The 23,373-nt window shown below is 42.4% G+C and overlaps 1 protein-coding gene and 1 long non-coding RNA gene across 17 annotated transcripts in view; one reads left to right on the top strand and one right to left on the bottom strand.

Moving 5' to 3' along the window:
* LOC142068524 (uncharacterized) overlaps positions 1-3,203 on the bottom strand; it is a 37,195-nt gene extending 33,992 nt beyond the window's left edge. Inside the window, exon 1 of the long non-coding RNA XR_012664338.1 lies at positions 3,105-3,203. This is a non-coding gene — a long non-coding RNA (uncharacterized LOC142068524). The remainder of the gene's footprint in view (positions 1-3,104) is intronic.
* The window catches only part of NCKAP5 (NCK associated protein 5), a 623,862-nt gene that overhangs the window by 244,754 nt on the left and 355,735 nt on the right, over positions 1-23,373 (top strand). Inside the window, exon 1 of one of the 16 annotated variants that reach the window (XM_048869236.2) lies at positions 2,850-3,053. The exons of 14 other annotated variants lie outside the window; for them this stretch is intronic. The gene's annotated coding sequence lies outside the window, so the exon portion shown is untranslated. Of the gene's footprint in view, positions 1-2,849; positions 3,054-11,708; positions 11,789-23,373 lie in introns of those variants that run through there. One more of the 16 variants, XM_048869237.2, reaches the window with a different exon arrangement.

Genomic DNA, 23,373 nt, shown 5'->3' with positions numbered 1-23,373 from the left:
ATATATACTAGCCACCTGACTTCAAAGGATTAGATTTTTATCAGTAAATGGCAGTAAAAGTCTACTTCACCACACACACACACACACACACACACACACACACACACACACACACACACACACACACACACACAAAGTGATGGAAAAATATTTGCATTGATAATAATCAAAATTTACAGATAGGCAAAGTAAGAAAAATGATGCTCGACTACCTGTTGAGTTTGAGTGAAGGATGTTTACTTTGTATATTTTGATGTGATGTTGACAATTTGTGTGTTAACATTTTATAGAGCTTTAATTTTTTAAATCTGAATTTCTCCTGTTATTGTTTGAGCCCCTGATAATTTCCCAGACCTGTGAAAATTTAAATAAATATTAAAAATCATTTAAAATAAACATTGATCTTATTTGCTAAAATTATATATAAAAATGTAAAAATCGAATGCTACCAAGATGAGTATATGGTCTTCTGCTGTCACTTACATGCTGAGATGAAACCATATGTGGCAAGTATAATGTCAAGGTGAAACTGAAATGCTTATTTTCAAGCAAGGGACATTGGTAATTGTGATAGCATTTTATTGCAGTGATGTTATTTCTATTATATCAAAAGCTTAAGGTACTTTATGTTCAGTCATTAAAATTGATGGCTATTGACTGAATACAGGGAAAGTTGTTCACTGTGATTCCGCTCGCAATTAAACAACTGCATGACTTCAGTGTGGGTACCTAGGTCTTAACTTCAATGGGACTACTCATATACTTACAATTATGTATATGCTTACATGTTCTGCTGAATAGTGGCTGTCTGGGACATTACAGACTAGCAAACACATACAGTAGGTATGTCTCTAAACCAATTAGAATGTAGTAAACCAGAACTTGCTTCCTTATCTTTCTAATGGTCCTTTGCCATTTCCTTTCTGACTTCAAATTTGGGATTCTGTTCAGTTTATACCTACATTTCTGTCCCCTTCATTCTGGTAGCCCTTTCCTCACATTCTGTTACTGCTTCATTAACTTTTGCTTGCATCATAGCTTTCTTCATCTTAGTATATCCAAAAAAGGATATCTTTCTAATTTGTAAGGAAAGCAGCCTTTACCAAAATGCCAAAACCATGAGTTCCATTGTGATGATATATGAGATACTGACCGCTAAGCTCACCAAACCAGGGGTTTGGCTAGAACAGCTTCCCTGTCTCATTGTGTTTGATCATCTTAATTAATTAGCCTCTTACAGTTTGTATGGCAACTTCCACCTTCTCTGTATGTGTATGTATATATATATCTTCTTACTATATGTTCCATTTTATGCATCCGATGAAGTAGGCTGTAGCCCACGAAAGCTTATGCTCTAATAAATTTGTTAGTCTCTAAGGTGCCACAAGTACCATTCTTTTTGCCTCTCTAGTTGTTTTCTGATTATCTCGAGCTCCATCAGTTCTCCCTGTTTTGTGACACCTAACACTTTAGCTAATTAAACTGTAGAAAATCTACCCCACTTCTCCTACTTTCCCTACAATCAGTCTTTCTCCCTGAAATTTGACCATTGTGCCTTTTGTACTGCAATATACCACATCTACCTTAAATAACTTTTAGAATTTATTCATAAAGATTGGAGTTTTAAACATATATTGGAGTTGTCTGTGTATTACAATAGTCTAAAGTTTTTTTGTTGTCTAAATTTTGTAAGGGAGTAACTCATCCATCCAGTAGTGTGACTGGCACAGATCCCATCTGGCATAATTGTAACCATTTATCACTTTTCTGATAAATAATTCCAGCAGAATGGGCCAAGAACTTTCTACCTGGGTGAGTGTTTGCCAACTTTTCAGGATATTTTGAAAGGCATCTATTTATTCATGATATATTTCTGAATATTTAAGACTACATTTTTTTATTCTTTGCACTTGTATAGTTACAAAGTAGTTTAACAAAACAACCAAACTGATAAACTGTGTAGCTCTCTTTTTTAAGAAGTACAGAAGCACAATAGTTTTCACCATTGATTTCCCCCTTTAAGCCTGAAGATACTGGACTTGTTTTATATTCTTTATTAAGAAAATATTGGCTTTGCAAGTGTATTTCGAGTGTAGTAGTGTAATATACTAAAGTGCTTCTTCAAAGAAATTACATCTTCCCCAACTTTAACACTGTAGCCCAAGTCGCCTATTAAAGCCTTGACTACCCAAACGAAACATATTGATTTAAAAAAAAATGCACCGACTTGAAGCTAGTTCTGAGTGTCACTGATCTGTTGACAGTTTTAATGTGTAACTTGCCACTTACAACACTTTTTGTTTTCTCCGAGGGGAGAGAGGGAATGGCACATCGCACGCTGGCCTGCTCGTTCAGGGCTAACTGATAATCAGGTTAAGGTAACTGCGTGTTTAGTTGATTAGCAGCAAGCGTTTGGCCCGGGGGACCAAGGGCAAGGGTGGGCTCCCTTGTCGTACACCGGGGGATGGGCAGGGCTCACAGCTCTCCCGGAGCCTGCCTGTCCAAGTGTCTTGCCTGTCAGGCACCCAGTTCGCAGCAGACAATGGAAGCCCGCACTCTTCCCTGCCTCCCTCCCCTACCCGGGCTCGCCTAACCCCTGCTGCAGGCGCGGATTTGTCAGAGCCATTCAGTTGAGACTGATTATGATTGCAGCAGATGGGCTGGATTTGACAGCCCCGATCCGAAGCAGTTCCGCGGGGGCCGGGGGAATTAGCAGGCCCCGGCCGCGCCGCGGGATCGCACACAGCGCCCCGGCCGCGCGCGCGCTACTCTCCCCGCGGAGCCTCGCGCCGCCCCCGCGGCCCGGCCCGGCCCGCCCCGGGCACATGCGGCGCGTCCCGCCGCCCCGCCGGGGAGCCAGCAGGGAAGGAGCCGCGGGAGCGCAACCGAGCGGGCGAGGCGCGGGGCTCCCCGGCAGCGGCGGGGGAGAGCGGCTCGGGGCCGCGCGGGCGGGCCATGGAAAGTTTATCGGCTCGGGGGACCCCGGCCGGCTCCTCGCCCCTGTAAGGTGGTAGCGGCCCCGCCCCGCTCCAGCATGTGCCGCCGCAGGCCAGGTAAGGAGCCGAGCCCCCCACCCCTCCGCCGCCGCCGCCCTGTCTCCTCACCTGCTCCCCGCCCCTGGCCCCGCGCCCGGCTCTGCGGGCGGCCCGTGCGCGCTCCGGGGGCCACGCGCAGGGACGGGAGCAACAGCGGCGCGCGGCGGAGCAGCCCCGGTCCCCGCGCGGGGCAGGGGAGGGCGGGCAGCCAGCTGCTGCCGCCCCGCGGGCTGGGGGAGGGGGTCAAGAGGCCTGCGGGGGGGGGCTTGGGTCCGGCTGGGGAGGCGTGTTTGTGCCGTGAAGGGGACACCTGCTCCTCCCTTGTCTCCGCGGCTGCCCCTGTGAGAGGTCTTGCTTCCGCTTCTGCTGCCCCTTCTTCCCCTGTCTCTCTTGCTGCCAGTTCCCTGCAGCCCCAGGCTCCCTGTCCCTTCTGATGCTGCCGCGGCCTCCTTCCCCTGCTGCTCTCCTTGCCCCGGCCCTTGGCTCCTTCGCCCGTCTGGACCCTGCCCCTACTCTGCTGTCCCATCTGCTTCTGCTCCTGCCCCTGCCCCCTCTCCTCCCAGCTCCCTCTCCTGCCGCTGCTCCTCCCTCGGCTGCTGCTGCTGTTGCTCCTGTGTGAGGGAGGAAAGCTGCACAATTGTGTGCCCTGTTGCTACTGGCAACTACATGTACCGAATTGCTACGCATCCATAAGCTGCTTAATTCTGATTGATGGCCCAGAAATATGATATTTTAAAGATGACCAGTGAGAGTGAGAAACCTAAGCTTTCTATGCACCCTGGAGGTGTGTGTATACATAGATATGGGGGTGCGTGTGTATTTTAGAATGATTAGAATTTTTAATCTTTAAAATTAATCCTGGTGCCTTCCCTCTTGTGATCTGGCTGGTTTATCTAGGCTTTCTGTGTGACTGCTGCAGAGCTTTCATTTCTACCCTTCATTATGTATGCTTCTGTTGATTCAGATAAACGAAGCTTTTCATGTAATTTTACTTCAGTGCCTGATCATTTGAAACAGACCTGTCCTACTGACCCAGAATGATTCTTGAAAGCTCTCCGGAAACAATTTGTTAAAGAAATCAATTCGGTGCAGAGAATAGAAATATCTGTTTTCCCCTCTTCCATTTCCCCCCCCCCCCTTCCCTTCTATAAAAGCTGGTCACTCTCTTACGTCTTCCTAAGCAGAGGAGTACAGTACAGGTAACAAACTAAAAGGGAAGAATGCTCTGTATTTTCTCTGTGTGGCTGTGCGCTTAATATGAACAAAAACTGTTTTACCTAATGATCCAAAAATTGTCTGGTTGGCTGAGATTGGAATCACTTCCAATGCTCTGGGTGAGAAACCTAGCCTAATCAAATATTTAGTTTAATGTTTATGCTAATTTGTGCTGAGCAGTTCTTTCCTTCCTTGTAAAGTGTTTACAAATACTTTACATAAAGTCTATAAACATTATGTTTCCTTAGGAAAAAATCCTCTGAATCTTGAGTATATGAATTATAAGAGGCTGTGCATTTTTGAGGGATGGGGGTGGGAAGTCTAATGAACGTAATATGCTTAGCATTTTGTCTTGAGCAGCAATATGATAAACAATATGATGTTTGCTTTTTATGCTGTATGCTTTTAATGTTTAATGCTTCATTAGAGTAAACATTTCAACCCTGTTGCTTCAGAGGAGCCAGGTTTTCTCTCTTTTTATATTTTGATTCATTAAGAAGCACCCTAAGTGTTTGTTCATGTTGAAGTGAAGAGGTTTAAAAAACAAACAGACACAAAACTTGGCATAAGTAATCACATCATATATTGATGGAGAGAAACTAATTCAGAAGGAAATGAACTAGAGCTACACTTAGTTCATATTCAAATACATAAGGACAGGAGAATGTAAAATAAACTGAAAAATAAAGTGTGAAATCATGAGTTGCTGTTCATCATATTCCAAAAAACCTTTCAGTTGTATTAGACCTATCATCCAATATGTGAGTTGCTCCTGAAGTGAAAGTTTTCCTGAAAACTTAAAGTACATAAAGTAAGAAATTGACCTTGCAGCTTGCTTTAAGAATCATCCACTTGAATCAAACATAGTTTATAACAACTTTCTGAGGGAGGCCTCACAGTTGACACATTGTTGCTAACTTCATATTCTACTTTCAGCATGTATTTTAGGTAATCCTTTTGTTCTCATAACTGTATGTAATACTTATGGGCTAATTGTGGAAATGGTTTAAAGCCTAGTCATTGTAGACGTGTGCTTTAAAAAGAATGATATTCAAGATAAAACCATTGTTTATCATTGTAAAATTTGCTAAGTTTTTAACAAGTGACGTAACATTTCATAGGCAAGTGATTTACATCTGAGGGATTGATTGTATACATTTCTGGATTGTAGATAAGCTATGTAAGTAAACAAAAGTGCAGTGATCTGTTATTCTGCATGAGTGTGGAGATATCACGGGACCTTTTCACAAGTTAATATAACAAGGCATCGTGGGAACTGTTTGATCTGCAGGACTTTTGCTTGGCAGTAGTTTACTTAAGGTTATTACACTTTGTTTGGAGACTTGTATTTGCTAGCCATTATTGCATTTTTAGTTCAAGGCTTCCCAGAGTTACAGGTTAGTAGGTCAATAAAATTTACTTTGAGATGTCAGAGCTGACAAGTTCTGTTTTTAAATGTAGTTGGGAATATACCATCTAATATTCAAAACTTGTAGGATTATTTTAGTAGAAATTTTAATGCAGGTGATAATGATGTAACAATGAAATCAAAACATTTCTTCTGACCTGAGTATCTAGACTGCTGTCCTTATTTTCCTTGGTTAATTGAGAAAACAAATTACAGAAATTAAATAAATTTCCTACTGTTAGCTTTTGGATCAAGTGCACAGAACTTCTAATCTAGTCATTGAGCTAGAATCTGATCTCAGTTCTATCAATGTAAATCTGGAGTAACTCTACTGGAGTTTTACTTCCTTTGCCTCCATTGAGGTTTCTCTGGATTGTCTGTGATGGAACTGAGGTCATCATCTGCCCCAGAGATAGACTTTTATTTTAAAAGGTAACTATTTTACAACTACAGATTGTAAGTGCATGAAAAGCATCGTCCAGCATACCCAGCACTTTATGAAATGTCCCATGAACTTGGAAGACTCAAGATTTTAAAGTAGTTCTAGAATTTGTTTGTGGGCTGTTGGATTTTCAGAGGTGCCTTCGTAAAGTGGTGCACTTCGCTTGCTGTGGGATTGGCTCTGCAGCCCCTACTGAAATACAGTATTGTAGTACTCATTCGCTTGACTAGACTCATGAGTTCAAAGATCCTGATTTAGGAAAGCACTTCCAGGACTTGTTTGTACATCATAAAGAAGCAAAAAAGGGCATAAACTCCTCTTCTTCCTCTCTGTTCTAGGTCACCTTTTAAATCTGTGCACTCCCTGACTATTCCAACCAAATTAAATGCCTGCCAATTGTTTTCCTTACTTGTCTTTGTTCAGTCTTATAATAATTTTTCTTATATTGTTTATAATATCCCTTTTGGTGGACTCTCAGATCCTGCTGGCCTTTCTTGTTCTAATTGGACAATACCTACATTTCTTCAATATGCAAACTTGAATCCCTAAAACCCTTTCAACGGCAGTGCATTCCAGGATTTTATTAAGTAATGTATATTGTTCTGGGCTATTGAAACACACATGATAAACAAATAAATAAATAAAATCACTATACGTTTGCTAAGGTGAAACCCTGCCAGCCATTATATATGCCACTTCTGTAGTGTACTTTTTTTTTTTTTTTTTTGAAGATGAGCTATGTCACTTAAGGCTTGAATAACAATTCTAGCTTTGCTGTCATCATCAAATATAGTAAATGTAGGCACAGCTTTGCTACAGGTCATAATAATCAAACCAATTGAAAAGCAGCATCCACTGATCTTTCCCACTATTTGCGTCTCTGTATTTTCAGCTACTGCCATATACAATGACCTTATGCCCAGTTGAAATGCCTATGTACATTAGCCAGCCTCGGAATTAAAAGCCAAATTGTGCTTTGTTAAACAAGTGTGGGCCACACTGACTTCAATAGGGTTCCATGCATGTATGTTTTCTTTTCCGCTTGGTACATCTTGCTTCACTGAAGGCATCCTGGAATGTGACATTGCAAATACCAGAAGTCTCATTACAATTCAGGGTGTTTTTGTCATGTAGAGCTGTATGAATTTTTTTGAATTAATACATTTGTTCACAGAAAAATGCAGTTTTTGCCAACCCAAACTATTCGCGAATTTGACACCAATTCACTGAATAGTTTTTGGCCTTTCCTCCCCCCCCCCCCCCCCCCAGATTTAGGCACCACTCACAAATCAGTGATGGTGACGGGGACCTTTAAACTCTTTGCCCGGTGGTAATCACCCATGATGGGGGACTTGGGTTCAGTTCCCCCCTCTGCTAGATGTGAAAAAGAAATTTGAACTTGAGTCTCCCACATTGTAACAGAGATACCTAGACATGGGGCAGTGGGATATTCTGGTGTGATTGTAGGAGTGGTGTGTCTCAAACTCTCCTGTTGAAGATGTTCTAGTCTATATTAATAGTCATTGGAGCAGGGATTTGCACATGGGTCTCCCATGGCCCAGGTGAGTGCCCTAACTATCACGCTGTCTGGAGTGGCTCATGAGTGCCAAGCTGAGGGCAGTCTGTCAGGAATGTACACCATCATAGGGCCTAATCACATCAACCATACTATCAGAGGCTAGTTCACCTGCACATCTACCAATGTGATATATGCCATCATGTGCCAGCAATGCCCCTCTGCCATGTACATTGGTCAAACTGGACAGTCTCTACGTAAAAGAATAAATGGACACAAATCAGATGTCAAGAATTATAACATTCATAAACCAGTCGGAGAACACTTCAGTCTCTCTGGTCACTCGATTACAGACCTAAAAGTTGCAATATTACAACAAAAAGACTTCAAAAACAGACTCCAACGAGAGACTGCTGAATTGGAATTAATTTGCAAACTGGATGCAATTAACTTAGGCTTGAATAAAGACTGGGAGTGGATGGGTCATTACAAAAAGTAAAACTTGTTCCCCATGTTTATTCTCACCCCCCCCCCCCACTGTTCCTCAGACTTTCTTGTCAATTGCTGGAAATGGCCCACCTTGATTATCACTACAAAAGGTTTTCTTTCCCCTCCCCCCCCCCTCCTGCTGGTATTAGCTCATCTTAAGTGATCACTCTCCTTACAGTGTGTATGATAACACCCATTGTTTCATGTTCTCTGTGAATATAAATCTCCCCACTGTATTTTCCACTGAATGCATCCGATGAAGTGAGCTGTAGCTCACGAAAGCTTATGCTCAAATAAATTTGTTAGTCTCTAAGGTGCCACAAGTACTCCTTTTCTTTTTGTCAGGAAGTAGTGACCCCAAACAGGTGGTATGTTCTATAATTAGATTTCACCAACCCAGTAACAAGTGTGTACTCCTAAACTAACAGCAGCCTTACCAGAGAGTCACAGACAGTGCCCATGAGCATTCCAGTTTATCTTGCCACTCAGGGAAACTGGACTTAGTGATAGATGGTTTCTATACACCAAAGATCACAATACATTCAGATTGTTCCCAGTCCCAAAGGAACAGCCACTTACCCAGGTTAATTTGTATCTTAGATCTCTCTCCAAAGACAACTCTTGTAGTCAGTCCTATACTAAACTATCTATCTAAGGGCTAGTCTACACTGGCAATGTTAACACGCTGCCGTGGCAGCGCTTTAACATGGCTTGTGTGGTCGCGGCAGAGAGCTCTCCCAGCGCTTTAAAAACACCACCTCCATGAGGGGCGTAGCTCCCAGCGCTGGTGCACTGTCTGCACTGGCACTTTACAGCGCTAAAACTTGCTGCGCTCAGGGGTGTGTTTTTTCACACCCGAGTGAGAAAGTCACAGTGCTGTAAATTGCCAGTGTAGACAAGCGCTAAGGATCTATTAACTAAGAAAATAAATGAGAGAGTTATTACAAGGTTAAAGCAGGCATGCATATATACACAAAGGAGAGATAGTCTATGGTTTTAAAAGGTGACAGAGTAGTAGTAATCTGTCGCCTCTGAATGTCTTTTAGGGATAACCCAGGTTGACCGTGGGGATCTCTGCTTCCGTTTCGTAGTTCTGGCCCTGTGAGAGTCCACAGAGCAAAAGAGATTAAAAGTTTTCTTTCAGAATCTTCCCATATTCAAGTTGATGGAAGGAGCCCTTTTGCTGGGTGTGTAGGAGCAATTAACAAAGTCTTTGTGATGTCCCACAATGACCCATTTAATTTTGATAGGCCTTCCTGATGGACAGGGGATGGATCTTGGGTTCACAGTTTGAGAGCAAACATTTTTTTAGCAGGTAAAAAGCAAAAAATTAAATATTACCTTATAGCAGGTGATAAAGATATTATAAGTGAGATTAATGCATGAAGCAATTTACAAGCATTTTATAAAGTCTAAACTCACAGTTATAAGTCCAATACCCATCTTAACTATACTAACACACAGGTAAAACTGGCTGGTTTCCAGTAATTAATTTGTCACTAATGAATTTGTCAGTGCTCGGCTGAGGCCTAAAGCCTTGGCATGAGCTGGCACCTGCTCTGCCAGTGTCACACTAACCACCAGGCCATAGTGTCATTTCTCTTTGTACTTTCTCTCTCTGACTATTAAAGTATTGTATAGAATGTAGGGTTGCCAATTTTGATTGGGACATATTCCTGGAGGTTTCATCACGTGACATAATCTTTAATTAAAGATTAATATTCTGGAGACTTCAGGACAATCGTGGAGGGTTGGCAACTCTGAGGGCAGGTCTACGCTACAGCGGGCATCAACACTCTGAGATTGATCCACCGGCTGTCCATTTAGCGGGTCCAGTAAAGACCTGCCAAATCGACAACAGATTGCTCTCCAGTTAACCCCAGGACTCCACCACTTATGAGAAGAGTAAGGTAAGTTCACGGGAGATTTTCTCCTGTCGAAACCCCGTGGTGTAGACCCCGTGGTAACTCAACCTAAGGTATGTTGACTCCAGCTACGTTATTCATGTAGCTGGAGTTGCATAGCGTAGGTCGACTTACTGTGGTGGTGTAGACATAGCCTAAGAGAAAGTGGAACAGCTTCAACAGGAGAGACTGAGAAAGCCCGACCTCAGTCTACCTTCTAGCCTGGTGGCAAGGGTGCTGTCCTGCAGTCTGGGAGATCCAAGGACGACTCCTTAGGGCATACTACACCAAAAAATTAATAATTCTGTACACAATATTTTAAAATTCTGCAAATTTTATTTGTCAAATAAATGTGGAGGCTCAGGCATGGTAGTGGGGAGCACAGGCCACTGGCTTAACGGAGGTGGGAGATCACTGTGCAGCTCCCCCACAGAACATGGACTCAGTGGTGAGGCTGCACCCAACCCTGACACAGCGCAAGGAACAGACCTGCCCCAGAAACACCCCAGGGCCCTACCTCTCCATGCCAGCTGCACCGGGTGTGGGCAGGCTGGCTCAGCAAGGCAGGATCCAAGTGTGTGCATGGGATTTGTGGGGAAGGGGGTGGGAAATCCAGGTTGGGTTGAGAGAGTTCTGTGCAGGGCAGTCTGGGTGCGGGCAGCTCAGTGGGGGATCTGGATGCAGGGGGCTTGTTGGGGGGGGTTTGGGTGCAATGGTAATGGAATTCTGCACGGGGGTTCAGGTGAAGGTGGTTGGGGCTCAGCGGAGGGGTATGGGGAATAGAGCTTGGCAGAGAGGTTTGGGGGAGTGGGGCTCGGTGAGGTGGGGATCCAAGTGTGCATGGCTAGTTGGGGTAGTCCAGGTGCAGGGGGAATAGGGATCATTGTGTGGGGGTTCTGAGTGTGTGTGTGTGTGGGGGGGGGGGTGAGGCTCAGCAGGAGGGTCTGGATGCATGGGAGTTGGACAGATGGGGGAGCAGGTCCCTCTACAGGGATCCCTCCCCCTGTAGCTGAGGAGCAATGGGTGCAGGAAGCAGGTGGTGGGCAAGAGAGTTTTCAGATATTCCTACAGTTGGGAGAGAAATCTGAGAGGATGGGCCTGGCATGGTCCCAGATGCCATGCAGGGAAAGGGGAATTCCCATCCTTCCCAGCCCAGCTGGGACTAGCAGCTGAGCCCGGTACAGGGTAGAAGCCACTAGCTGGGTCTTCCTCAGTCCCACCCTCTGCCCCACAGTGATTTACCTCTCTGCCAGCTGCCCTGGGCACCTGAAACATACTGCTGGGGAGGGTCGCATGACCGTTCTTGTGGCTTCTCTTTGCTTCCCTGTCAGAAATTTATTTTTCTGCGGGGAAGCAAAGAAATCTGTGGGGGAAATAAATTCTGCACACGTGCAGTGGCGCAGAATTCTCCCAGATGTAAAGTACAAATCCCTTCTCCACATCAAGCAGAGGAGAGAATTAAAGTGGCTGGGTGCCCTAACCACTAAGCTAAAAGCTTATAAAATGGGCATCATGACCTCCTCCTCTCTCTCTCTCTCCCTATTTTGTGAATCTAGCCCTTCATTTCCTTTGCTTTTATGTTTAAGAAGTGCCTGGAAAGAAATTGAAATGAAACAGTTCATTCAACCATTCAAAGAACTTTTTGTTAACTTTTTCAATTTACTGAAATTTTTCTGAATTTTCAGATGCAGATTGAACCAATCCCGCCCTCCCCCTCCCCCCGAACTGCCAGCAAACTGAAGAAAAAAAAAAGTTATTAGCCCAGTTCTAGTGTCATGTGTAAGTATATAACAATACATACAACTTCCTACATGTAGGGCTGACCCAAAGCCCTGAGGAGTAAGTGACTCTTTCCTGTTGACATTTTATCAAAGCCACACCTATCAACTGAGCCATAGTCAAAACACACTGTGCCTGGCTTTTATGTCACACCAGTAGAACTCCACTGCAGCAATTCCTGATTTCTACTGAATGTGAGATCAGAATCATGCCCATTGATGATAATGGGATTTTGCAGGCCAGCATACACACAGATGAATGTATATAAAAAGATTGTACACTTAAAAAATATAAATAGCATGTGTACATGGGAATGTTAGGATTGCCTCTGATCTTGGCTGCTCAAATGCAGCATATGTAGCTTATGAAGCAGAGCTCTTAGTTTCATTTCATAAAAAGAAAAGGAGTACTTGTGGCACCTTAGAGACTAACCAATTTATTTGAGCATGAGCTTTCGTGATGTATGCATCCGATGAAGTGAGCTGTAGCTCACGAAAGCTTATGCTCAAATAAATTGGTTAGTCTCCAAGGTGCCACAAGTACTCCTTTTCTTTTTGCGAATACAGACTAACACGGCTGTTACTCTGAAACCTTTCATTTCATAGTGTATGCTTGACTAGCCAGTTCTTTCATGTGATATTGGCTTTGCTTGTGTTGCCATGGATAGTCTTTTGTAGATGGTTACAGAGTGAGATGTAACAATTTAATACTCAGTGGTTATTGATGAGTAAAGTAGTAGCTGCCAAAAGAAAACTGAATTTTTATCATGCTCACATACCACACACTACTGTATTTATGTCAAGCTTTACACTTGTCAAAACAAATAAATTCTCACTGTTATTGGTATTTTCCTGCAAAACTTCTGAAATTACTATATATTATGTACTTCCTAATATTTCATATGGAAAAACGAGCTCTTCTTGACTTGCATTGTATTCTTGACACATATTGCATACAATGGGTGGCCAGAACATTTTTTCCAAGGATTATTTATGTGAGTGAAGTCATATATGTTAAACAAATCATCAAACTCTTCATCATTTTCGTGTTCTGAATTTTTTAAATTTACTATCTATCATACTGCAATCCATCACTTTATGTGCAGAGAGCTCATATACTACAATCTAAATAGCAAGAGTGAGATCCCCTGTGGACTTCATGGAGTATTGTGCTCTTCTCCCTTTGTGGGGTAAAAAATCTGCGTGGGGTAATTTTCGGTGTGTTTTCTCTTTTTGGTTGATGGCTTGTTAGACATCTTTATTTTTATTTTTTGGGGGTGGGAATGTTATTTGGGTAGATGGATGTCATTGTTGTGATTGGTTTCAGAGTAACAGCCGTGTTAGTCTGTATTCGCAAAAAGAAAAGGAGTACTTGTGGCACCTTAGAGACTAACCAATTTATTTGAGCATAAGCTTTTGTGAGCTACAGCTCACTTCATCGGATGCATACTGTGGAAACTGCAGAAGACATTATATACACAAAGACCATGAAACAATACCTCCTCCCACCCCACTCTCCTGCTGGTAATAGCTTATCGAAAGTGATCACTCTCCTTACAATGTGTATGATAATCAAGTTGGGCCATTTCCAGCACAAATCCAGGTTTTCTCCCCCCCCCCCCCCCCCCCCCCCCCCCCCCCCCCACACACACACACACACACACACATACACAAACTCACTCTCCTGCTGGTAATAGCTTGTCCAAAGTGACCACTCTCCTTACAATGTGTATGATAATCAAGGTGGGCCATTTCCAGCATAAATCCAAGTTTAACCAGAACGCCTGGGGGGGAGGGGAGAGTGGGGGGTAGGAAAAAACAAGGGGAAATAGGCTACCTTGCATAATGACTTAGCCACTCCCAGTCTCTATTTAAGCCTAAATTAATAGTATCCAATTTGCAAATGAATTCCAATTCAGCAGTTTCTCGCTGGAGTCTGGATCCTATTACCAGCAGGAGAGTGGGTTGGGAGGAGGTATTTGTTTCATCGTCTCTGTGTATATAATGTCTTCTGCAGTTTCCACAGTATGCATCTTATGAAGTGAGCTGTAGCTCACGAAAGCTTATGCTCAAATAAATTGGTTAGTCTCTAAGGTGCCACAAGTACTCCTTTTCTTATTGTTGTGATTGTTGTTATTACTATGGTGGAAAGACTTTTTCTAAGAGAGCGGCTTCACAATGTTACCTAAAGGTGCTCAGACATTGGGTTTGCTTGATCTCTTCTGGAAGGTCATTCCATTACCACATCCCCTTGATGAAGAACGCTTTGACCCCAGCTCTCATGTCCTGTATTTGGGCTTTGTGATCTGCATTGTCCCAGAGGCAATGTGGATGTTGCCTCCCAATTCAATGGATGCACTATACCAGGGATCAGCAACTTCTGGCAGGTGGCCCGCCAGCGAAATCCGCTGGTGGGCTGGGACGGTTTGTTTACCTGCAGCGTCCGCAAGTTTGGCCAATTGCAGCTCCCACTGGCTGTGGTTCGCCGTGACAGGCCAATGGGGGCTGTAGGAAGTAACGGCCGGCACATCCCTCAGCCTGCACTGCTGGTGACAAGGGGGCACCTGTATTGCATCCCTAATCCTGGCCTGGTGAGGAGTGGGTGGCCACTGCCGCATTCCCAGAATACTGGACATTCTGGTACTTTCGGGAACGGCACGAGCCTGCCTCTGCCAGCATGACCTCATGTGCACCATGTGTGCGAGGTCATGCCGCATGGAGGATATCTTTTTGAAAAGTGTGCTGCACCGCCCCCAATAGCATGACTTGCATGACAGTGGATGCCATTTTGAAGAACGTCCCACTCCCGCTGGTGTGACTTTCTAATTATACTGTGAAATATATTAATTGGGAAGAGATATGAGCTTTTGATATATAACCTATATAATGAAACTGATATGCCTGTTTTAATGTCTTTAAAAAGACTTGCCACATCCACAGTTATTTCAGGATAGATATAAATGTACATCACCCTGGAGTCAGATCCTACTGTCCTGCTCATGTAAATAGTAGCAGGGCTGTTCATGCAAGCCAGGTGAGCTGGATTTGGCCCACTAGTTTTGATCATTAACACGTTTTAGAAGTCAGTGTGACTCGGAAACCTGTGAAACATTTCTGATTTTAAAAAGCAAATTATTTGTTAAGATCTTAAATCATTCATCAGTTTTAATATGTACTGCAATTAAGTACATGTTTCTGAGAAATTGCATCAAATATTTTGATAGAGAAAGTTACTTGACTCAACATGCTAATTTATAAATAAATAAGGAAATGTATTCAGTATTAGAACCGTTATTAAATTTAGCTCGAAGCTGTCCTTTTTATATTGAGAAGGAGGCTTCACAGGGACATTTTAGTTGGGGAAAATGATGTATTATGAGAAGTCCACCTGGAAGTTCATTGAAGGTCACGGATAAGAGTGTGAAAAGGCAGGCTGGTGTGGCTGGACACTGTGTTGTAGTAGCCCGGCAAAGTACTAACAAACTTCAACAGGACTTTATTTTTTAAAGTGGAAATCTCTTTTTCCCAGCTGCTGCTGCACGCTCAGTAGCTTTCCCTCGGCCTCTTCAACTCCTCCCCCCTCCTTCCTGTTTCCTGTCCTTTCAGACTCCCAACAGCCAGTGCTTCCAATTCTAATAGTTACAAGCAACATCTAAACACCACACACTGCTACAGGGCTTTTATCATGGTCTCAATAGCTGCTATGTGACAGCGACTGGGAATCAATACAGAGGCACTCCAATCAAGAAGTTTCCTAGCAGCTGTCCTTATTCACAGGAAGGGGATGGGTTTAACTTCCAGACGTGGAATATACAAAAGTAGTAATTTGCTCATTTGCTTCTGAGGCAAAAGAAAACATGTGGCAGGCTAAGGGCCTGATCCGACACCCATTTAAGTTAATGGCAAAATTCTTGTAGACTTAATGGAATAAAAATGACACACCGTTTAAACTGTTTAAAATGAGTCCAGATTCTCAAGTGTGTGCAAATCAGCATAACTGCATTGATCAAAATGGAGCTGCACCAATTTATGACAGCTGAGAAACTAGCCCATATGCTTTTACTACAGCTCATCTTGAAGTAACAGAAGGATATGATGTGCAGTTTTCTATGAAACCAGCATGTTAGAGTTAAGGACATACGCTGTGATCCCAGTCCTTAGAGTCAGCTTTAGCAGTCTATACACACCAAATGTAAGTGTAGGGTTGCCAGTTTTGGTTGGACGTATTCCTGGAGATGTAATCACATGATATGATCTTTAATTAAAGATTAATCTTTAAATCCTGGAGACTCCAGGCCAATCCTGGAGGGTTGGTAACCCTGTGTGTTATGTTTTGAGCACACAGCTTACTTGTCAATTTTGGTCTGCCAAATAGACAAATGTTTTTTGGACATAAATCCTCAACTGTGCTTGGGTACCTTAACAGAAATATAATTAATCAGTTATTTACAGTTATTGATATGCAGCCTCATTGGCACACAGAATTAATGTACCTATAAATCTTTATCAACTCTCAGCCTTCATGCCGTGTTTTTAGTGACCTTAAAAAGTGCTACTGATTGAGGGTCCAATCCTGTAAAGTGCTGAATGCCACTGAGCTCACTGGGGTTGATTGCACACAACACCTAGCATAGGTCATTTAGCAGCTGGTAGGACTGGGACCTTAATTTATGTAGACTTGATCATGCAAGTCTGTCTTAGATGAGTAGTCCAAGTGAAGCCACTTAGGATGGCTTAGGCCTTGCAATGGTCAGTATCACAGTGCATAGAAAGTCACAGGAATAGGTCTGCAATCAAAGCTGAGTTAGGAGCCTCGGCTCCCTATACGATGAAAGCGGGAAGAGAGGTGCCTAAGAACACGATCTACAAAAGCCAGGGTGTTTGGCAGGGAGCCACGTAAACTAGCCAATGGAAGACGCTAAGGAGAAGGATATGTGTTAAGCCGCTCCTCTCCCAGAGATAGGTGCCTAAGTCTGGGGGAATTAGTTATAAGGTTAGAGCACTCACCTGGGATGTGAGAGACCCAGGTACAATTTCCACATCTCTGCCGGAGGTGGGGAGAGGATTTGAACAGGTGTCTCCCTCCTTTAATCACTAAGCTATGGAATATTCTGATATGGGGTTCCCTCAGTCTCTCCTTTTGAAGCTGCTCCTCTTGAGATAAGTGGCTTATTATAATAAATTATAATTATAATAAATCCAAAGAGGATGGAGCTAGGCTGTTCTCAGTGGTGGCAGATGACAGAACAAGAAGCAATGGTCTCAAGTTGCAGTGGGGGAGGTCTAGGTTGGATATTAGGAAACACTATTTCAGTAGGAGGGTGGTGAAGCACTGGAATGGGTTACCTAAGGTGGTGGTGGAATCTCCATCCTTAGAGGTTTTTAAGGCCCTGCTTGACAAAGCCCTGGCTGGGATGATTTATTTGGGGTTGGTCCTGCTTTGAGCAGGGGATTGGATTAGATGACCTCCTGAGGTCCCTTCCAACCCTGATATTCTATGATTCTATGGCTGAATGTCTATCTTTGTCTAGTTTGTGATTTGTTTTGGGGCTTAAGCAGGATATAGGTATTGGGATACATAGAGGGAGGTAGCATAATATGTGCTTAGGCAGAAACTTAGGCACCTATAGAATTTTGTGGGTGTTTTGTGGATTGCAGTGGAGGCAAAGCAAGGTTTGCAGGATTGGGCCGAAACATTAAAAATACAAAAAACAAAAAACACGTAGCAGGTGTTGCACAGAGTGTCTGAGATGGAAAATAGTATTTGAATACCACAATGTCGGAAGACAGTACAGTTTAGTGAAATACAAAGGAAAAAAACGTATGTATACTTGAAGCATTCCACTCCTGCCTACTTCCAGGTTGCTAGGCTTCTTAACGAATGAAATCTTTCACTACTTTCAAAATACCATTCTACAAGGAAAACATCTTTCTTTAAAAGTTTAAGTGGATCATTAATCGTTTACAATTACTGTCCTACAATAACTGTTTTGTGGGCAGATTGGGGTTCACAGATACATTTGCCTCAATAGATCTCTGGTACAGATTATCTGTGTTTTATTTTATGTCTAATTTTCCAAAGGTAGGCCATCACCATTTGGAAAAGCTATGGTTCTGTCAGACTAGTAATTGATATTACAGCATTGGTGCAGCAGGTTGGGTTCTGATGGGATTATAGCAGAAAAACTGTTCTTAGGGGATCAGTGGAAGTATATTCATTTATAAAACAAATGTGACAAGTAGAGAATTAAGTGAGATTGGATTTTTCGTTTTCATTGGTTGAAAGTATCAGCACTCAGGATAAGATGAAAACATTTAGATTATTTAGTGATTAGTAAAATACATTTTCAGTTAAGAATCTATATACTCATTATTTTTTAGATTGTATCTGATGGTTTTACAATCTCTTATGTACTCCCTGATATCAGGTCATTGTAATAAATAGAAACATGAAAGCATCTTCATGTATGTTTTATGTTGTTTAAATATGTAAGATATCTACTATGGCAGATTATAATTCTAATTAAACCTTTGAAGATTTAGTTTCAACTAATATTTAGTAAGGTTGGAATGGTTGAAAATTAAGGCTGCTGCCACTGACTGAGTGTAAGTAGCATTTTTATTTTATATGTTGTGTTGGGATGAAGGCCAGTTGGCCTCTAAAGATAGTTTCCATAGCTACTGTCCTGCTCAGACAGAAAATGCTGCCTCAGCATTTTTCCTTTGTACCTTTACAGTTTTTATGCTAGCTGTCAAGACAATTAATTTTCATCAGATTTATTAGTTATTAGGTTGTTGAAAGCAGGCAGCATGGGTGGGCACAAAACTGTGAGAAATGCTTTAAACTGATTTTTTTAAATTAAATGTAAGATAGAAAATTTCTCTTTCCTCAAAACACATCAATGTATTTCAAATTTATTAATCTTTTCCCTGCAGCCATCTGTACTGAACCAGACTACAATCTGTGCTAAAAAGATAAGTTTCTAAAATTTGAGGTTTCCTCTAACTTTTTCCCAAAGAATAAGCAAATCTGACAATGGATTTCAGTGTTGGTACATGTTGAATACTATAGCTTAGGTTTTAAGGTTTTTTTTTTTTTTTTAAACTTGCTTTCACTAGTTCAAAACTTTCCAAAAACTTCTTTTCGTGCTTCTCAAAGCATGGGACTTGAAACTTGTATCTAGGAGTAAATAAATAAATGACAATACTGCAGTATATTGTTCACTTAAAAAAGTTTTCAGTACAGCATGCAGTATGCAACTCTTCATTCTGGGGAAATGAACAGGTGTTGCATAAACTACTGAGGCAGCAGTAATGTGGAGGTCTTCCCACTATTCTGAATTTACCCTTGAATACTGTACATTTAACCTTGAATACTGTACATAGAGATGCAGTTTGTCCCATAACTGTGACAGAGTTTCCTTTCCTTTCCTTTCCTTTCCTTTCCTTTCCTTTCCTTTCCTTTCCTTTCCTTCACCTTCTAGTGAAAATTCTAGTTGCAAACGTTCAGCCGGTTGCAGCTGGCTATCTAGGTTTAGGGGCAAGCAAAGGGTTTATGATGTTACTATTGCTAATGGTGAAATGGACAGAGGCCATTAGCAAGCAACAGATACTAGTAGTAATCAAGATTCAGCTGGAGGAATCTAATAGCTCAAGATCATGTGCTCAGATTGCCCTACTCACCCATTCTGCAGTACTGGGCCCAAAATCTTAGGCCAAATGTTGGTGATTGATAATGGTAAGTAATTTCTGAAGTCATTGATCTCCAATGATGAAATTAATTTTGTGAAACTTTCCCTTTTAAGATTTTGGGCTAGATCTTTGGCTGGTGTAAATCGATTGATTAAATTGATTTCAATGGAGCTATGTTGACTTATACCAGCTGAAGATCTGGCCTTCTATTTAAAATGCTAGATGTCTTTGACACTGTTTTCGAGCATTTATTTTTTCCCATCTTACTGTTTGTTCTTCCTGAATGACGTGCCCTGGGTCCCTTGCATAAAATTGCAGTTCTTAGAGATGTATAAAGTAGAAATCACTGCTTATAAACAACTATGGGAGGAGAGGAAGGTGATTAGGAACAGTCAAGATGGATTCACCAAGGGCAAGTCATGCCTGACCAACCTGATTGCCTTCTGTGATGAGGTAACTGGTTCTATGGATGTGGGGAAAGTGGTGGGCGTGATATATCTTGACTTTAGCAAAGCTTTTGATATGATCTCCCACAGTATTCTTGCCAGCAAGTTAAAGAAGTATGGATTGGATGAATGGACTATAAAGTGGATAGAAAGCTGGCTAGATCGTCCGGCTCAGTGGTTAGTGATCAGCGGCTCAATGTCTAGTTGGCAGCCGGTATCAAGCGGAGTGCCCCAGGGGTTGGTCCTGGGGCCGGTTTTGTTCAACATCTTCATTAATGATCTGGATGACGGGATGGATTGCACCCTCAGCAAGTTTGCAGATGACACTAAGCTGTGGGGAGACGCAGATATGCTGGAGGGTAGGGATAGGGTCCAAAGAAATCTGATGAGGTTCAACAAGGGCAAGTGCAGAGTCCTACACTTAGGACGGAAGAATCCCATGCACTGCTACAGATTGGGGACCGACTGGCTAAGTGGCAGTTCTGCAGAAAAGTACCTGGGGATTACATTGGACGAGAAGCTGGATCTGAGTCAACAGTTTGCCCTTGTTACCAAGAAAGCTAACGGCATATTGGGCTGCATTAGTAGGAGCATTGCCAAGGGAAGCGATTATTCCTCTCTATTCAGCACTGGTGAGGCCATATCTGGAGTATTGTGTCCAGTTTTGGGTACCTTTCTACAGAAAGGAAGTGGGCAAATTGGAGAGAGTCCAGTGGAGGGCAACGAAAATGATTAGGGGACTGGGGAACATGACTTCTGAGGAGAGGCTGAGGGAACTGGGCTTATTTAGTCTGCAGAAGAGAAGAGTGAGAGGGGATTTGATAGCAGTCTTCAATTACCTGAAGGGGGGTTCCAAAGAGGATGGAGCTAGGCTGTTTTCAGTGGTAGCAGAACAAGGAGTAATGGTCTCAAGTTGCAGTGGGGGAAGTCTAGGTTGGATATTAGGAAACACTGTTTCAGTAGGAGGGTAGTGAAGCACTGGAATGGGTTACCTCGGGAAGTGGAGGAATCTCCATCCTTAGCGGTTTCTAAGGCCCAGCTTGACAGCCGGCCGTAGCTGGGATGATTTAGATGGTGTTGGTCCTGCTTTGCAGGAGTTTGGACTACATGATCTCCTGAGGTCTCTTCCAACCCTAATTTTCTATGATTCTATGATAAAGGATGAAAAATGCTATATTTCCAGGGTGATATTTTGGGAGAAGGGAAAAGAGCAAAACAGTCTGAAAATGTTCAAAATGGAACTGTAATTTCAAGAACATAATGGAAGCTTTATGTTCTGTGAGTTTACTTTTTAATGGTCTTACATCCAAAAATGAATTAGAACACAAAATATATTAACTAGAAATACAGCTAAAAGTTGTTGAAATGAAATAATTATAAAAGTTAATGTATAGTCCACAGTAAAGAGAACTAGTTTATAAAGCCCTAGGTTAACAATATGCTTGTTAGCCAATAGTGCAGAAAAAGAATTTTTGCATTCTGGTCATGCATTCATCTACCATATTCATGAAGGGCATATTTTATACTTCTGAGTGGATAAAAACATCTCATTTCCACATGAAATTAGATAATAATAGCTTTCATTCTGAACTGTGAAAACTTGTTTTATAGTATTTGCTGTAATGAAAGGGGCAATATGCAATCTGAAAGCATTTTTTTTATTTTACAATCAAATTTTAGTCTTTAATAGAAGTTTGTTGGTTATTGCAAGGTGATCTGTCTTACTTTGTTGGCAAAGGGGATTTAGAAAAATGTGTCAACATTCATATATTTCAGTGTATCAAAAAATAGATTGTTTTTGCAACATAATTAAAGCTATTGTGTGCAGATCAACACCCCCTTCCTCCCCTCTTCCATGGGGGGAAAAAAAGAAAGAAAGAAAAAGAAATCTGCCATCAGGCTTTTCAAAAGGGAAACCAGATGTGAACATCCCTTAGGTATTTTTCTTTCTCAGTTTGGAAAAGTTCCAAGATACTATATAATTACTTCATGACATTTAAAGCCAGAATTAATACATGTTACTAAATTAATACCAAAGTACTGAATAGTTTCTTTTGCATTCCTTTAAAACAGTATGTCACCTACTGATGCAGCTTTTGTTGGTAATGGACTATGGATGTACAGTAAATTACACTTATGTCCAGTTTCCTTTTAGGAAATTGTTATTTATTGGTGGTGTTTGGCTTAAAGATAGTTTGGTTGGTAATTTATTTAAGTTGGTGATTATTAAAGGCCTTATTGAGATCCTTTGAGTCTAGGCAGTGGTTCTCAAACTGTTGGGTTGGGACCCCAAAGTGGGTCATGACCCCATTTTAATTGGGTCGCCAGGGTTGGTGTTCGACTTGCTGGGGCCCGGGGCCAAAGCCAAAGCCTTCAGCCCTGGGTAGCTGGGCTCAGGTTACAGGCCCTGCCACTTGGGACTGAAGCCCTTGGGCTTCAGGTTTGGCCCCCCAGCCTGGGGCAGTGGGGCTTGGGCTTTGGCCCCCCAACCCAGGACAGTAGGGGTCAGGTGAGCTCAGGTTTTGTTCTCCCCTCCTCGGGTCGTGTAGTAATTTTTGTTGTCAGAAGGGGGTCGCGGAGCAATGAAGTTTGAGAACCCATGCAAGAGTAAACATGAGTATTTTGGATTAAGCAGCAAATCTCCTAAATGGCTTGAAGTGTGTATCTTCTGGCTGCAGTTTTGACCTCAGTGAATTTAAAGGCATGGCTGTGTAACAGTTCTGGTTCAGTGCCCCCTGCTTGAAGCTTAGCAGATTGCTGTGAGGGGACCCAGCTGCTGGATCCTGTTTTAAGTCTCCATATCTTGAACAAAGTCAGTCTCAGCCTGGACAGAGCCCAGACATTGTCCCTATCTTGAAGTCCGTAGGCACACTGGGTTACAGATCTTCTAGAACCTTGTCTGGAGAGCTTAGACCATGTGGTCTGTCAGCTTATCCTCTGGAAGCCTGCTCTGGACATATGTCCATTTAAAAGCAATCCTTTCCCTCTCCTCTGTCTTAGGTCTGTAGAGACATAGTGGGCTTGAGCTTGATGGTTCTAGTAATATAATCAGCCATGGGCCACTGGCTTTGACTTCAGCTGGTCTGTCTTTTTAGCTAGAGTGATGGGAGAAACAATTATGTCATTAAAATGTAATTGATTTTAATGCTTTAAGGCTGTATGAATATGAATTTACCAGCTAGGTGGCAGAGGGACACTTCAGAGTGAGCCTCAGCAGTCAGTATTTCAGTTTTTTCCCCCCAAATCTTCTTATGTAGTTTAGAAAACGATATTTTGTTTGAGGCATCAGTTAGCATGGTCTCAAGCCCAGGGAAGAAAATTCTAACTGCTGATGAATTTTCCTAAAGCTCAGTTAAAATGTCTCCTTTCAGAACTCTGACCTGTGTTCACTGCCTTTTAAACTTGGCTTCTTATATGATACAATATGTAGCTATTTACAGTGATTTAT

Source organism: Caretta caretta, chromosome 11, assembly GCF_965140235.1.
Source record: "Caretta caretta isolate rCarCar2 chromosome 11, rCarCar1.hap1, whole genome shotgun sequence".
Lineage (NCBI taxonomy): Eukaryota > Metazoa > Chordata > Testudines > Cheloniidae > Caretta > Caretta caretta.
Note: the sequence above shows the minus strand (reverse complement) of the source record. Positions and strands in the feature narration are given on the sequence as shown.